General features: G+C 35.4%; 1 protein-coding gene across 3 annotated transcripts in view; it reads left to right on the forward strand.

The window, feature by feature from the left end:
- The window catches only part of WAC (WW domain containing adaptor with coiled-coil), a 77,913-nt gene that overhangs the window by 3,471 nt on the left and 56,842 nt on the right, over positions 1-17,600 (forward strand). The window lies entirely within an intron of this gene.

The following is a 17,600-nucleotide window of genomic DNA, read 5'->3' on the forward strand; positions in this document are numbered from 1 at the left end:
AACTCAAGTTTATATGTATGTCAAAAAAGGCAGTTTATTACTGTTAATCTGAAAATAAGACACATTATATACACACACACACACACACACACACACACACACACACACACACACATTTTATAATATAATTCTAACTGGCAATCCAAGCTTTTGCTAATTTATTCTTAGAAATGATTAAATCTGAAATATTTTAAAATATTTCTCAGTTCCTATTTAAGATTATTGTAAAATATAATGTAAAGTCAGCAATTCTGAGTTAAATAAGAGGGTAGGCTTAGCGTGGGATTCTGTAAATTAGTAGCTTTCCATTAGTAGTAGATCATTTAAGTTAAGGTGAATTTACTCAAGTCATTTACACAATTTTCCTTGTTTGTGTAAACTACTGTTTTTTTTCCTCCTAGAGCAGAGATGTATGGGTGCATATGGAAAGCAGGAAAACAAAAGAGTGAAAAAAATAAATAGGAAAGGAACATAAAGGCTTTTAAATGAGTCTTATTATATGTTAGAAGTGTAAAAGATTTTAGGATTTAGAAACTTGACTATTTTCCATGGCATAACACTAGATATTTTGCTACTGCAGTCATGCTTGAAAATATTAATTTATTTCTGTTTACCTTAGAAGTATAAATAAAATCAGACTTATGAAATATTCCTACCTGGAGATTTTATTTATTTATTTGAATTGTGTGCTGCCAATCTTGTCTAAAGACAACTCTGGGCAGCTTACAAACATTGAAAACAGGTAAACATTAACATGCTATTTTATAGCTTTCAGGAAACTGTCTTCATATGGATCTGGACATTCAGTAGTATAGTTGACTGAATATTGTAACTTGTAGGTCTTGGCATCAAATCCTCCATTCAACCCTTTTTTTTCTCATCTACATTCAAATATTCAGGGTTGTAGAAAAATTAAGAATCGGGTTATATTGCCATATACTGTATAGCGGGTTTTTATAAATTGGATAAATTAAATTAGTATTATACATTAAAACAATCTTACGCATTAGCTTGTTGGCAGAGTTATTTGTGCTTTATAAATTCAGAAATATTTCCATAAACACTTTGTTTATGTATATAAGATTTTAGATGTAATTTAATAGTAAAAGTTCTTTTACAATTGGGTTTGATGAATATATTCTACATATATTCAGGTAAGGGATATTTCAGATTATTTGTATTGAAAATAATTTGCAAATATTGTAATCTGATTTAAAAATCAAATTAAAGGTTGTTATAGTATAAAATACAAGAGACAAGATCATAAAGGGATAGGAAAAGATAAGGAAAAAGGTGCAAAGTAAAAGAAAAAACAAGTTCCAACTTTTTTTGGTGCAGTAGAATACAGAAAACAGTTACATCCTCAACTTTTTGCTTTAGGTAGTTAATGATTATTAGCCATTTTTATAAAAAGAAAGTTAATCTAATTGTCAAAACCTAAAATCGGAGTGTCTATTTTCTGTTTTAAGCATCAACTCCATAAGTGGTTTCCATGTGTAAACAAAAGTGGATTGGTTCTTTCCTTTAATTACTGCAGTTTTGGTATCTGTGTCAATTTTATTACTTTTTCTATCCTAAAAATATATATTTTGAACATATTCCTTAGGGTTTGAATACATCAATAGTTTGTTGTTATATGAATTGGGTAAAAGCAACCTGGCAAGTAATTTTGCCCACTTTTTTCTGAAGTTGGTTTATGACTTAACCGCACTGGCTGTCTATAAAGAAAAAAAACACAAATGTGATGATACTGCCTTTAGACCATGAGTATCATCAAATATATGGTGAAGTGTTACAAGTGGAAATTTTTTAATGATTTTTATATAACTTTTCATGACTTAATTACTTTAATAAAAACATTCCTCCCAGTGTTCTAAGTTCTAAATATTTTTTCACTAGTAGACAGCAGCAATTTTAATATTTTAAACATAATTGTTTTAATAAGATAAACCAGAATATTTTTAATTGATATGTCCTTTAGCTGGGTAGCTTAGAATCATTAAAAAGCAGAGAGTTTGTAATGATTCTAAGTATAGTTATGAATTACAGTTGTAATCTTATACTTTACATTAAGTAACACTAGGATTTAAACTAATGTATAATTGAATATTAAAGGAAATTTAAATTATTTAGGACAAAGTTTTTAAATTAGTGTTTCATACTTGAAATTCAATTTCTAAGCTACTAATATATTTTGTATATTTATAATGCAGCTCAATTTAAAGTCAATAATTTTTAAACTATCCAAAATCTTGTGAAGAAGACTAAAATAAAGTCAAATTATCTCCCTCTGAGCAATACTTTGATTTCTTTTATTTTTACTCTATAAATCTCCTATGTGAACCAATATATTTTTTCAGATACAAGTGTAGCTTAATTTCATTGTTATGAGTCTTTTTATTTGCTCATCAGAGCCAGGATAAGAAGATAGTTTGGTATTTACAAATCTAGCACTTAAGTTGCAGATAGTATTATAATGTAATATATATGTAATTATTTTATCAAAAATGCTGTTTATATTTTGTTTATGTAAGTAATATTGTGGGCATATCATGTTATACTTTGCTTCTAATTTGTGAATCAATAAGTTATTTATTTCAGAAGAAAATCATACAATTTATTTACCAATAAGTCTAAACTTTTCTTAATGTTCACAGGGAGGCTTTTTTAAAAAATTGAAACTACTAACTTGTCAGTTCAACTAACTATAAGAATATTTCTGTTTCCTTTACCATTTACCTTAATGGGAGGACACATTTGAGTTTCTGTTAAAGTTTTAGCTGTTAAAATGGCATTCTTTCAGATAACTTTTGGGGGTTATATAGTGGGCATGGCTGATTCAGTGGATTGGACCAGCAATACCAGGGAGTTGGATTGTTATTATTTTTTCTGTCTTTGGAACCCTCTTTAGTCTTTCCTAGTCAGCACTTATAGGATAGGGACAGATACGTGTAGAAATCTAATTAGATGGGAGATGAATTTAGTCCAAATGATACCTGATGTTGTGAAACATTATTCCACTGGAGGTCAGAACTGCCCCCTCCCTTTTGGCTTTTTGAAAAGGTATCAAAATGTAGGAGGTGACCAATGGGGTAAGATCTCATTCTCGTCCCATCTGTTTCTTGGCTCTCGTGGGCATGTTTTTAGCGCAGTCTTTAATATTTGAATGTTGGCTCGTTTTAGTATTTTAATGTTTTCATTTGTTTCTGTAATTTTAAACCACCTAGAGTCATCTTGTAGGGCAGCATGGAAATTTAATAAATAAATTTGTTTATTTATTTATATCTCAACCCCTTTATAACTTTCTACAATAAGAAGTTGCTACTCTGTTTTGAAGTTAAACAATTTAATTTACAGAATTGAATATATTCAATATAACATTTGTTGTAGTCATTAATGTACAGTATATATTCAATTAAAATAGAAGTAAATGGCTTATTTAAAAATTAGGATCCTCCAGATATGCTAGAATTCAATACTATATTAAAATGTTCTTAATTGCTGGGATAAATTCTAATGCATATCTTCCCAATACTTCCCAGACTTGCTTGATCAAGTCATTGAGGATTTTAAAGGTCAAAACTACAATCCTGCAAATGTGTTTAGACAATAAGTAGTCCCTTACTGAAAATTTCAAGTCAATTTACTATAATTTTGCTTTGGAGAAACATTCCAAGCAAGCTATTCCAATTTTAGACTGTAGTTTAAAAAATTGTTATTTTGATACATTGCAATTTGTATTTTGATCTGGCTTCAGGAAATAAGTGCTTTGGAACATTGTAGTAGATGACTGAAATTGGAGAGTGATTGTGGGAGTATAGTCCTAATGGACATGCTGTGCTTTCAGGGCTTTATGAATAGAGGTGGACAATGGGCTACAAAAATAAAGTTGTTAAAATAGAAGAAGGCAATGACTAATTCAGACACAATATGAAAAACAATATGAAAAATAATGTGACATTAAATTACAAGAAAAAAATCATAATAGTTTTCTCAGTTGTGAAAGCTGGATATTGAGAAAAGTAAAAAGAAAATATACACCTTCAAAATGACTGACTACTGTCTTGACTTGAGGTTGATGATCAGCAAGGAGAAACTCACATACTTACTGTTCTTGGAAAAGTTATGTATTGTTACTAGAGGAAGATGGGATGGCAAGCATTTGTCCTCGAGTTGAACTCTGCTAGATTTCATCGAAATAATTTCATTCAATTTCTCAGTCGTGTCTGACTCTTTGCAACCCCATAGACCATAGCATCCCAGGCGTTGTCTCTTGGAGTTTGCCCAAATGTTCATTGCATTGATGACACTATCTAACTATCTCATTTTGGCTGTCCTCCTTTTGCCTTCAATTGTTTCTAACATTAGGGTCTTTTCTAATGAATCCCCTCTTCTCGTTAGGTGGCCATAGTGTTTGTGCTTTAGCTTCAATAGTTGTCCTGTCAAGGAACAGTCAGTATCCTTTAGCATTGACTGATTTGATCTTTCAGTCCAGGGGACCTTCGTGAGTCTTTTCCAGCACCACAATTTGAAAGCATCAATTCTTCGATGCCCGGCCTTCCTTATGGTCCAGTTCTCATAGCCATACATTACTACAAGGAAAACCATAGCTTTCACCATGTGGACCTTTGTCAGAAAGGTGATATCTCTGCTTTTTAATATTCTTTTTCAGCTTGCAATATTTTTCCTACCAAGGAGAAAGTTTCTTTTAATTTCATGGCTGCAGTGATGTGCAGTGATCTTGGTGCCCAAGAAAATAAAATTGTTATTGCTTCCATTCTTCTTTTCTTTATCAGGAAGTAATCATATCACGATCTTAGTTTTTTTGAGCTAACTTTTCAAGTTTCAAGCCAACTTTTGTACTCTCATTGAAATAGTGCACTAGTATAATTTTAGACCCCTTAATTCGGTATGGCTTAAAAGCCTTCTATTGCAGGCCTGGCAGGATTGGTTCACAAGTGTTGATCACTTTCTATTTCACGTTTTGGTGTTTAAAAGATGCTTTTTGGTATCAGTTTCTCTCCAATATTGTTTAGCAATTACTGTAAACACTAGGGAAAGTTATGTGGACATTTATTGAATGCTTCAGACCAGAAGTCTGGCGGCCCGGCACATGGGAGGATATGTGACTGACAGGTGCATGTGTGCACACAGCTCCACTGATGTGAGTGGCAGGTGTGCATGCCCTCTGCTCATATGAATGGAGCTTTGCGAGTAATGGTGGGCCCTTGTGCTCATGTGCGAAGTTCCACTTGAAGAAGCAGAGGGCGCTTGAGTGGAGCTCATTTTGAGTTTGCGCACAAAATTCGCATGATTGGAGGGTACTTGTGCTTGCTCGCACAAGTAAAGCTCCATTCATGTGAATGGAGGTGAGTGTCTTCTCACAAGTGTAGCTTCACACACAAGCACAAGCGCCCTTCGCTCAAGCGCCTTTTCTTTGCGCAAATGGAGCTTTGTACATGAGTGGAACTTTGCATATGCAATCTTGCCCCTTGCTCACATGGCCCAGTTTCGAACAGACCATGGGACTTGGGGATCCATGCCCCAGACAATTCAAGTTTTGAATTTTTAAATAGGTGTCTAAAGCTACAAACTAAGATCATGCAATGATGCTTTGAATTGTAAAACTAGCTGATCAAGATGAGTCCTTTGGTCCTCAGTGAAATTACATTTCCCTTGAAATACTGGGTTTGTGGTTTGAAGAATTTCTTTAAAATGATCATTACCTGTTTTAGTGCTTAAAAATCTTTTTATCTTGGATTTTTTTGGAATTGATTGAATTATACAATATTCTGGAAGGGGCCTTGGGAGTCTTCCAATTTACATGTATTAGATTTTAGTGCTGGGACAGGAATGGGACAATTATATAGGTAACAGAACTTCGGTTTTAAATGTGGCATTAAATAAATATTGCCCACTAGTTTTGGACTGTAAATGCATCATTGATCTCTGACATATTAATTTTGGCTCATGACAGATACAGATAAAAAATTACGTAAAGAGAAAATATCTCTCAGACTCATGGATTTCTTTTGCATGTCTAACACTGATTTAAGCTAGCCAGAATTTATAGTGGCACCTAGATTGGGAGATCTATTAATGTGTTAATAATTGAAAAGAATAGGTGGACTGTTCAGTTCTGATTGGCAGTAAAAAATCCTTTAGGGCAATGTCAAAAAGAAATGGTGTATATAAATGGTGGGCAGAAAGAAGGCCTACTGTGATTCTGTTAGTCAAAGAATCCCAACTACTGGGATCCAGAAGAAGAGACTTTTCTGCTGTAGCATTTGTCCTTTGGAACATCCTACCCTCCAATGTGAGATCTGCTTCCACCCTTGTATTGTTATGTAAAAGGTTGAACGCCTGGCTCTGCCAGTTGGCCTGGAAGTGGCTGCTAGATTGATAGCGCCTTCCCCTCTTCACTGCTTCCCCACCTGCCCATTTTTTATTCTCATAATCACTGTATTCTTATTGTTTTCTTTTTCATTGTTTATTCTATTATTTATTTATTTATTTATTTATTTATTTAATTAGATTTTTATACCACCCTTCTCCCGAAGGACTCAAACTATTGTTTGTTTCATTGTTTATTCTTATTCATTGTTAAATTTACACTTCTTTTAATTTCTCCATTTTTATTATTGTAAGCGAACTAGAATATTCCTACTGCGAGATAGAGGAAAATAAATTTAACAAATAAAATGGAGATTGACCTGTAATAAAATAGAAGAAAATGGAATCTTGATACATTTAATTACAGAAGTGATTGATCTGAAATATATGAAAAGAACAATATTGCAACATATATGTGTGCCTCATAATTCCAGTGCTTTGTCACATGGAATACAAGGAGCATAAACTATATGAATGCTTAGAAAACATGCTCCTTGGCTTTTAATAAATGTGTTTCATATGGATGTGATTAACCACTAATTAAAATTCAGATACAAATGGAAAAAATTTGTTCAGGTTCAAATCTGTGAAGATTTAAATAAATATATATTGGAAATCTGATCTATAGGGGATAAGAAAATGACTGACTATCCCTATGAGGGTTCCTGGGTATTTTTATATGATACAATCTCTTTAAATTCTCGGAATTTGAAGATGACGGAATGAGGAGGCTGGTAGCTGAAATACAAATGATGGAGAACTTAGGGTAAATCCTCTCATAGCCTTGAACTTGTTGATATGTTTATGACAGTAACAGTCAAAAGAGAGAGGAAAATCCATAGTAATCATTGTTATCCTGCTTGCAAATAATACTGAACTATGGCATTTTGAGCTTCATGTGGTATATGTCTCTGGATGATACCAGGCTGTATTTTTACAGTATAGTATAATAATAATAATAATAATAATAATAATAATAATAATAATAATAATAATAATAATAATAATAATAATAATAATAATAATAATAATAATAATAATAATAATAATAATAATAATAATAACAACAACAACAACAACAACAACAACAATAATAATAATAATAATAATAATAATAATATTTTAATTTGTATACTGCCCTTCTCCCAAAGGACTCAGGGCGGTGAACAGGCAAATAAAATACAGACGAAAGCACACACAATATTAAAAAAACAACCCTTAAAAAACTTATTCAATTAGCCAGAAAATTTAAGATAAAAATTACACCCTATAAAATTACAGAAATTTAAAAACCCCTTAAATTAAATTAAAATTTTAAAAATCAAGCCAGTCCAGCTATATGAAATAAATAGGTTTTAAGTTCGCGGCGAAAGGTCCTAAGGTCAGGTAATTGTTGAAGCCCAAGGGGAAGCTCGTTCCACAGGGTAGGAGCCCCCACAGTATAGCTTCTCCCACATTTGTTCATCACTTTGGTAACATCTCTTTGAGACACATGATTAAGGGTAGGTGAGGGAATTAAAAAACCCAGACATTGAGGTATTAATAGCACTAGAAGAAGAGATGGTGCTGCTGTTACTGCATAAGTAATAAAAGTGCAGTTTGATAATTACATGCCATCAAGTAATAGTTGACTTTTGGCAATCGCATAGTTATATTTTCTCCATTATGATCTGCCCCAACATCTTTTAGATCTTTGAATGATGCACTTATTGACAGTGTAACTGAGTCCATCCACTTGTCTGTTGATCATCATCTTTTCTTCAACTTTCCTACTTTCTTACATTTTCTTCACCTCCAACTCTCCCCATTAGAGCCTTCTCTAGAGAGCCAGATCTCTAGATACATTTGAAGTAGGATAATTTGAGCTTGGTCATTTGTACCTTGATTCAGAATTTTGGGTTGATTTGTATGATGATCCATTTTTTGCATATATATATATTTTATTGAATTTTTTTACATTAAAAGCATAGAAAAAAAGGAAAAAGAAAAGTTTATATCATTTAACAGCTATTTGTGGTGTTTTTCATCTAACAATAATCCGTGCATTAATGACAAACATTAAATTATACATATTTGTGTTCTTATTTTATCTATTGATTATACTTAGTAACTAAATATTCCTATCTCCTTTCCATCCATCCATACCACCGTTCCCATATACCATAAAATACTGATGTCTCTTTATCCTTCAGACTCAGAGTTAGTTTGTCCATTTCTATGCAATTCATAATCTTTTGTATGATAAGTCTCTCTGTGGGCACACATGGCTGTTTCCAACATTGAGCGAAGGCCATCCTAGCAGCAGTTAATATATGTAGTATTAAATATTTTATACTCTTCACGTATTTTTTAAAAAAAATCCCCAATAAAAAAAGTTCGGGTTCTAGATACAATTGTTCATTCGTGATTTCTTGTAGCCACTTTTTAATTTTTAACCAATATTTACGGGATTCGGGGCAGGGCCACCACATATGGTAATATGTTCCCTCTTTATTTTTACATTTCCAGCATATGGGAGACATTTTGGGATACATTTTCGCTAGTCTCGAAGGGGGTAGGTGCTACCTGTAGAACATTTTATATGCATTTTCTTTGTATGCTGCTGATTTTGTTAGTTTATAATTTCTGTTCCATATTTTCTCCCAATCTGATAGATTTATATTATGTCCAATATTTTGACCCCATTTAATCATACATCCTTTCACTACTACTTATTCCAATTCTACTTCTAGCAAGTATTTATAAATTTGGGTAATATTTTTTTTGTCTGGTCCTAGTAAAATTTTATCTAATTGCTGTAGTTTAAGATATAGTCCATATTCTTTTATATCTTGTTTATATTGATTTTGTAACTGAAGATAGGCCCACCAGTCAACCCATAGTCCTTGTTCTTGGAGGTCCTGTAGTGTTTTTAATTTTCCATGAATATCTAATAGATCTTTATATTTTAGCATTTTATTCAAATCTAAATTATTTGGGTGAATCATCGCTTCCATTGTGGATAGCCAAATTGGGATTTTTATATAGTGTTTCTTTTTAACTTTAATCCAATTGTTTATTAGGGAATCTCTAATCAAATGTCTGTGGAAATACTGTTGTTTCGTATGGCCTGTTTCCCACAGGAAGGCATGCCATCCTCTCTGTAGGTCATGGCCTTCTATAGCTAGTATTCTTTTATTCTTTAAATTGATCCAGTCTTTTAACCAAACTAGTGTTGCTGCACTATTCAGCAATAATGATTCAGAATTTTGGGTTGATTTGTATGGTGATCCATTTTTTGGATCATACAGTTTAGGCCTGAATTCCCTCTCATGGAGTATAATCTCTGAGAGAGATAGCAGCTCTAGTATTAAATGAAACACACCAATATTGAGCTTGCACACTTTCCCAATAGAAGGTACTTGTATCTAAATAATATTATGGTTATCTTTAATTGGTCCTTGTTCACCTAAGCAAAAAAGAAAGGCAATCCTTCAGATTTTCATCTTTCATCTTATTATTTTAAAACGGGTTTAGAGCCAATTTGATCTAATGGTTAAGGCAACAGGATAGAAACCAGGAGACTGAGTTACAGCCACACCTTAGGCATGAAAGCCAGCTGGGTAACTTTTGGCCAGTCACTTTTTTAGGTCGTTCACCTCATAGGATGATAGTTGGGGGAAAGGGTAGAAGGAAGGAGTATCTTATGTCACTTCTGGAATGTCAGAGCTTATACAGTTTAAATTATGAGATAGAAACACAATTAAAATATGAATAACCTGGATGTTTTATGGGATAAGGCTGATATTTTATTTCTTTGTTGCTATATATTTGTTGCTATTTTACAATTTTAAAAATTATATAACATATCTAAAATATTCTTAATATTGGATGGAAGCTGTGTAGTAGTAAAAAATACAGACAATGTAAATACAATCTCAAGGTATATCTTTGAGATATTTATATTTTATTTATGTAGAAATATGATAACTAAATATTGCAGTGTCAGTTCCAGACCACCACAATAAAACAAGTATTGCAATAAAGTGCCATATTTTTCGGAATATAAAATGCTCCGGACTATAAAACACCTACCTTTTTTGGTGAGGAAAACAAGAAAAAGAAATCTGCCTCTGCCTCCTAGCAATTTTGCCTCATTATAGCAAATAGCCTGCTTTACTTTCATTTTCATTTTCAGCATAGTTTGATTACCACAAGAAAAAAAAAATCTGCTCCCAGCAATTTACGTCCTTGTAGCAATAGGCAATGGCAATCCCTGCAGCCTGAAACAGCTGAATCAATTTGTGCTAATTAGGCTGTGTTGAAGCTGAAATGGGCTGTTTCTTCTTGCTGCAAGGAGGTAAACTGCTGGGAGGCAAAGGCCAAAGGATGGGGCCAGTGGGTGGTTGGGAGTACATTCGGTCTATAAGACACACCCAAATTTTAACCCCCTTTTAGGGGGGAAATGTGCATCTTATACTCTGAAAAATATGGTAGGTCACATTAACGTTTTGATTTCTCAGTGTGTGTAGAAGTTATGTTTCCACTATTATATTTAAGAAAGCTAATGTATAAGCCTTAATTAAAAATACCTATTGCTAAAAAATGCTAATAATCATATGAGCTTCATTGAAGTGTAATTTTTTGGTGGTGGAGAGCATTGTTAAAAGAAGCACAATCTATACTGTATGTCCATAAATGTAAATAACTATAACTGGAATATGAGCTAGAGTTATATTAGCTAATCATTCAAAATTGAATGATGATATTGTAGTTGTTTGGAATACTTGACTCCTTTTGAAACATTAACTTTGGTATTTATCTGGCCTGCCTTGTAGGGATAGGGCAGATATGGCATTATATGTTGTCCTGGTGGATTGCACCAGTAAGCAGATATAAAGATGAAAAAAATGATTACTAAATCCAGCCTATATTCTCAACATGAGAAGTTCCTCCAGCTGAATGTTAACCAATACATTCAGGCAGTCATCTTTCACCTGTATCTATCCTGTCTCTTAACATATGACATCACTGAGTTGAACCATAAGAACTTTTATAATGAGGTGTCAGTGACGTATTAATGACATTGCTCTCTGTTGCTCCAGTAGAGTCATCCATTGGCTAAGAAAGTGGGTAGTGTTTTTCAGTGTTAATAATCATTCCAATGTTTGTGATATAGTTGTTTTTTTAAGTTACAAACTGTTAGTGGTTAATGCTTACATTTTAGCATTGATGCAAACAGAATTGCCTTGTGAATAAAATAATGCAATTTTTTTAAAAATATGATAGATCATACAGATTCATATTTGAATTTTTTTACAGCAAGTTATATTAGTACAGAACTTGTTTGAGATGAAATCTGCTTGTTAATCACGTTTTTATGTCTGGCATGTTAGTTATTCTGAAGTATGTTTGAGGATTTATAGACATTACATGTTGAGGTTATATTGCTTTTCCCTGAATACTGGCATTTTGAGCATACAGTATAGATAGTCCTCATCTTGCAACCATTTGTTCAGTGACCATTCAAAGCTACAAGTGCACAAAAAATGACTTCTTATCATTTTTCACACTTATGACAGCATGCCCATGGCCACATGATCAAAATTCAGATGATAAACAAGTGGCACATATTTATGACAGTTGCATGAACCCCTGGGTCCCCCTTTTTGCAACCTTCTGACAAGCAATGTCAGATTCACTGTAGTGATTCACTTAACAATTGTGGAAAAAGGTCTTAAAATGGGGCACAATTCACTTAACTGTCTCAGCATAAAGGCTGTTCTTTTCTAAGATTTCTGCTACTAGGTTTTATGCTCCAAAGAAGAGGTTAAATGGAAAATTTTGATACTTGATGAAATTTTACAAAGCAAATTTAATGCAGGAGAAGCAGTATTCTATAGGTTGTGGTTTTTGAATATTTAAATGAATAGGACTAACAAAATTCTTAATGTCTGTAAGCTGTGAGGTTTGGATGAGAGATAGATAATAGGTCAACCCTGCAAAACTAAGTGGTTGTGGGTTTTGAAACATTTTAACACCCCACCCCCCAAATTAAAAAATAAAAGATATGAGGAATCTCTTTCATTCAACATGGGGTTATACTTCCCAGACAGTAGTGCAGATTGTGGGTGGTTCTCTGGACTCTCAACTCCTGCTGAAAGAGCAACTAGAGGCCATCGCTCTTTTGCATAGATTTGTCTTATGTAGTACTTGTATCTATTCCTGGGCCAAGAGGCTTTTCTCATAGTGACTTACGCTTTAGTCACCCTGTCTGGATTACTCTAATGCATTTTACATGAGACTGCCCTTGAAGAACATTTAGGAGCTGCAGCTGATTTGGAACACAGTGACATGGATTCCAAGCTATGCTCATGTAACACTGCAGCTCTATTGAGTTGCCCTAACTACACTGGGCTTCTGGGTACAATTCAAGGTGCTGGTTTTCACCTATAAAGCCCATATGTAGGATAGGAACAAGCTGTCTTTAGGACTGCTTGCCTCTGCTTCCTCACCAGAACTAACAGGGAGAGGATTCTCTGGGCCCTTCTTTCAAGCAGTGTCATCTTGCCAGAAATGAATGGGCCTGTGTTAGATGTCTGTAAGGCTTTAGCAACGCCATTGCTCCTCAAAGCAGTTAGACTGCTACTTAATTGCTCTTTATTTTTATTCTATAGTTACATTTTTTGTGCAACCTTAGATATTTGTTGTTTGGATTATTGATTTTGATTGTTGGTTTTAATCCTTGTGTACCACCCAGATTCATTGCCATGAGCTGGGCAGCTACAAAAGTTGTATCACATAATACAATTTTGTACATATGTACGAAGTGTGTATGTACATAAGTAATAATGCTAGAGAACAATATACTTGATGGAGAGTAATGCTGTTGTGAGATTAAAATAATAAGGAGCATAATTCATACTAATAACAAATTATGTTCAGTATGATGATTTCTAAAATATATTAAATTATATCAAACATGTTTAAATAGAAAGTTGCTGTTAAGCAGGATACTAATTCTTGCTTAATATACCTGTTCAAAAAAAGTTGATGCTTGTCCTCTAATCAAATGATTTCAGAATTAATTGTTAAGAAGAGCTGTAAAATTGTGTATAGGATTATCTAGTGATAAGAAAGTTCATAGTAATAAATACTGTATTTTTCGGAGTATAAAACTCTCCGGACTATAAGACGCACCTACCTTTTTTGGTAAGGAAAAGAAAAAGAAATCTGCCTCTGCCTCCTAGCAATTTTGCCTCATTACAGCCAATAGCCTGCTTTACTTTCATTTTCGTTTCCAGCATAGCTTGATTAGCACAATAAAAAAAAAATCTGCTCCCAGCAATTTACCTTCTTGCAGCAAGCAGCAGAGGCCCAGGCAGAAATAGGCAATTGCAGTCCCTGCCGCCTGAAACAGCTGAGAGTCGAGAGGCCATCCAAGGGACAATCCACTTGTGCTAATTAGGCTGTGCTGAAGCTGAAATGGGCTGTTTCTTCTTGCTGCTTGCTGCAAGGAGGTAAATTTCTGGGAGACAGAGGCCAAAGGGTGGGGGCCAGTGGATGGGTGGGGCTACATTCAGTGTATAAGACACACCCAAATTTAGATGGGAAAAAGGTGCGTCTTATACTCTGAAAAATACAGTAATAAGATTTCTGAAGAAGGGGATCAGATCTAACCAGAATACAATTTGATCAAGACTATATAAATAACTATTAAAATAATACAATTTTGATTTCTATAAGAGCAACTGTAAGTGAACTACAATTAGTAATTTGAAGAAATAAAACAGGATTAGTTCTTATATATACTATGCATGATACATACAAATAGCAGCATTGTAATATTAATAAACTTTAAAACTATGAATGATTCAGAAAAACGTATTGTTGTTCGCTACTTCCGATACATATGTAATATTAGTGATACGTTCTGGCTCTCTGAGTTCATTCCCAGTCCCTGGACAGCATAGTCATGGTGGCTCATAGCTTTGCCTGCTGCTGATGAATGCCAACTCAGTTAACAGCATGGCTCTCCTTATTCAGGATCTAATTGAGAAGGAACCTGTCATGCATCATTGAGGCCTAGGATAAGGGAGCAGTGACCCTCTGGAGACGTATCTAGATGGGTTTAGGATTGGCACCAGCTGAGACCTCAGGGAAGGGGAAGTAGGATTGTAGTGGTCATCAGAGAGTCTTGTTTTGCCTTCAGGGGTCTTGTTCCCCAAGCCTCTTAATTGTGAGACCTTGTTTCTGAAGCTAGGCTCATGGGACCAGGTGGAATTATTGCTAATGTTCCAGCCTCCCTGCTGCTAGTAATCTCCCTGCCGGAGATTCTCGAGACTGTCTCAGGACTGGCCATGGAATTTCCCAAACTTACAGTTCTGGGGGACCTCAACCTGCCATTCCTGGGTTCAGTCTCAAAAGCACTTCAGGAGTTCATGACCACCATGGTGTCCATGGGCCTACCCCAAATCATCACGGGCCAAACTTGGGACAGAAGATCACCAGGCTTGATCTTCTTATCATAGCAAAGGAAACATGATCTGGTGATGAATTTAACATTATTTTCCCTGTCATGGTCAGATAATGCCATGGTGTCCTTAAGACTTTCCTATGCTGTCTGCCTCCCACTGGTCTGGGAGGCCAGACCCATTCAAGCTGTCCATCCCTGGTGACTAGTGGACCCCGATGGTTTCCAGAGAGAACTGAAGGCTATCCTGCATGATCTTGCCGAAGCCCTGGTAATGACCTAGAATCAAAAGGCAGCCTAAGCTTTTGACAGGAGTGTGCTGTGCAGCCTTTCTTGATCTATCATCCTGACACTCCCCATGGTTCACAGAATAGTTCTGAAAAGAGTTAAAGAGATATCTAGAGTGTTGCTAAAGGAAAACTGATTGGACACAGCTTCTTAAAGCACGATTGAGCCTATCTTGTGGCAGTAAGAGTAATGAAACAGCAGGGATAGGAGAGCTGAGGTGATCGTCTTGAGGGTTGTGCAGAGGAATTTGTTCAATACCTCAGGACAAAGGTACTTAGATTTGTTCCCAGTTGTAATCTGTGTGTGGTGCATGACCATGTGAGATGCCTAGGAAAGATCTTGCTCAGTTATCAGGGAACAGTTCTATCCTGTTGGACCTGAGGAAGTGGTCAATACTATCAGTGCAACCACCTGCCAATTAAATCCTTGTTTCTAATGGTTAGTGAAAGCCTCCAGCACAGTAATTAGCAAGTGCAGGAGAGGAAGTTTTTAGCCGTTTGTCTCTCCTCAAATCTAGATATTTTTTGCCCAGTTCCCCATCTTTCCATTTTTAGGGAAGTTAGTAGAAAGATGGTTGCTTTAGAGAGTTCTGGATGAAAGAACCTGGAAAGTATGTGGACCTCGTTCTATTAGGATTCAGGCCTGGTTATGGGAAGAAAGCACATTGGTCATACTTGATGATCTGTGATGAGAGTGGGATAACAGTATCCAACCATCCTTGCTCTCTCAGCAGCTGTTGATATCACTGATCATACTACCCTTTTGGGCTGGCTACAGATTCTGAAGTTCGGGGAGCACAGTCTTGCTTTGGTTCCGCCCTTTTCTCCAAGGCCGAACCCAGTTGGTGTTGACAGGCAGTAAGAAATCTAGCCCACAACTGCTGTTCTGTGGCATTCTGCAGGGCTCAGTACAGGTAGTCCTTGATTTATGACTACAATTGACCCCAACATTTTTGTTGCTAAGAGAGGCATTTGTTAAGTGAGTTCTGCCCATTTTACAACCGTGTTTGCCACAGTTGTTAAGTGAATCACTTGAGATGTTAAGTTAGTAATATAGTTGTTAAGAGAATCTGGCTTCCTCGTTGATTTTGCTTGTCAGAAGGGCACAAAAGTTTATCACACGACCCCAGTACACTGTAACTGTCATAAATAGGAGTCAGTTGCCAAGCATCTGGATTTTGATAACGGACCATGGGGATGCTGCAATGGTTGTAAGTGAAAAATGGTCATGTTACTTTTTCATTGCCATTGTAACTTTGAACTGTCTATTTAATGAAGTGTTGTAAGCAGAGGGCTATCTACACACCTCCACTCCTTTTTAACCGCTATATGAAGCCTCTGGGTGAGATCATCTATCACCAGGGGTTGACATATCATCTGTATGCTGATGATATTCAATTTTTATTCTGCCCTCTTGTGGTGCCTGGAGTCCATAGAATAGAATAGAATAGAATAGAATAGAATAGAATAGAATAGAATAGAATAGAATAGAATAGAATAGAATAGAATAGAATAGAATAGAATAGAATTTTTTATTGGCCATGTGTGATTGGACACACAAGGAATTTGTCTTGGTGCATATGCTCTCAGTGTACATAAAAGAAAGAATCTGGATAGGGATCTGGATAGGGGACAACAACCTTTGGCTGAACCCTGGCAAGACCGAATAACTTTGAGTGAATGGAGCTTCATGATCTTTGACATTTTAACTCTGGAAGTGGAAGCATTACCCCAGACAGACCTGGTCCATAACTTGGGGGTTGTCCTGGACTCGCTCCTACTCAAAGAGCAGGTAGCATTCATGGCTTCGAGTTATACATCTCTTGTTGCCTTTCCTGTCCCTGTGTTCAGTCATTGAAGCTCTGGTCATCTCACACTTGGATTACTGCAATGTGCTCTATGTGAGGCTAGCTTTGAAGAGCATTCGGGAGCTTCAACTGGTGCAGAATACAGTGGTGTGAGCAGTCTTTGGGACCCCTTGGGTGGCCTATGTTATACTGCTGTTCTGTAAGCTGCACTAGTTGCTGGTTTGCTTTTGGGTGCAATTCAAGGTTGGTTATTGCCTATAAAGCCCCTGTTTTAATAATAATAATAATATTTTTATTTATAGACCGCCCTTCTCCCAAAGGACTCAGGGCGGTGTACAGCCACAAGTAAAATACAGAAAGAAAACAACAGTACAAAACTAAAAACAACCCTTAAAAAACCTATTTAATTTGGCTACTTATAGATAAAAATATTCCCACTAAAATTTACTAAAAAATTTGAAAAACCCATAAATCAATTTAATAATATAAAATTTAAGCGAGACCAGCAAGATGAAATAAGTAGGTTTTGAGTTCGCGGCGGAAGGTCCTAAGGTCAGGTATTTGTCTGAGTCCAGGGGAAGCTCGTTCCATAGGGTAGGAGCCCCCACAGAGAAGGCCCTCCCCCTGGGGGCCGCCAGCCAACATTGCTTGGCTGACGGC

Source organism: Ahaetulla prasina, chromosome 4 (assembly GCF_028640845.1).
Source record: "Ahaetulla prasina isolate Xishuangbanna chromosome 4, ASM2864084v1, whole genome shotgun sequence".
NCBI lineage: Eukaryota > Metazoa > Chordata > Lepidosauria > Squamata > Colubridae > Ahaetulla > Ahaetulla prasina.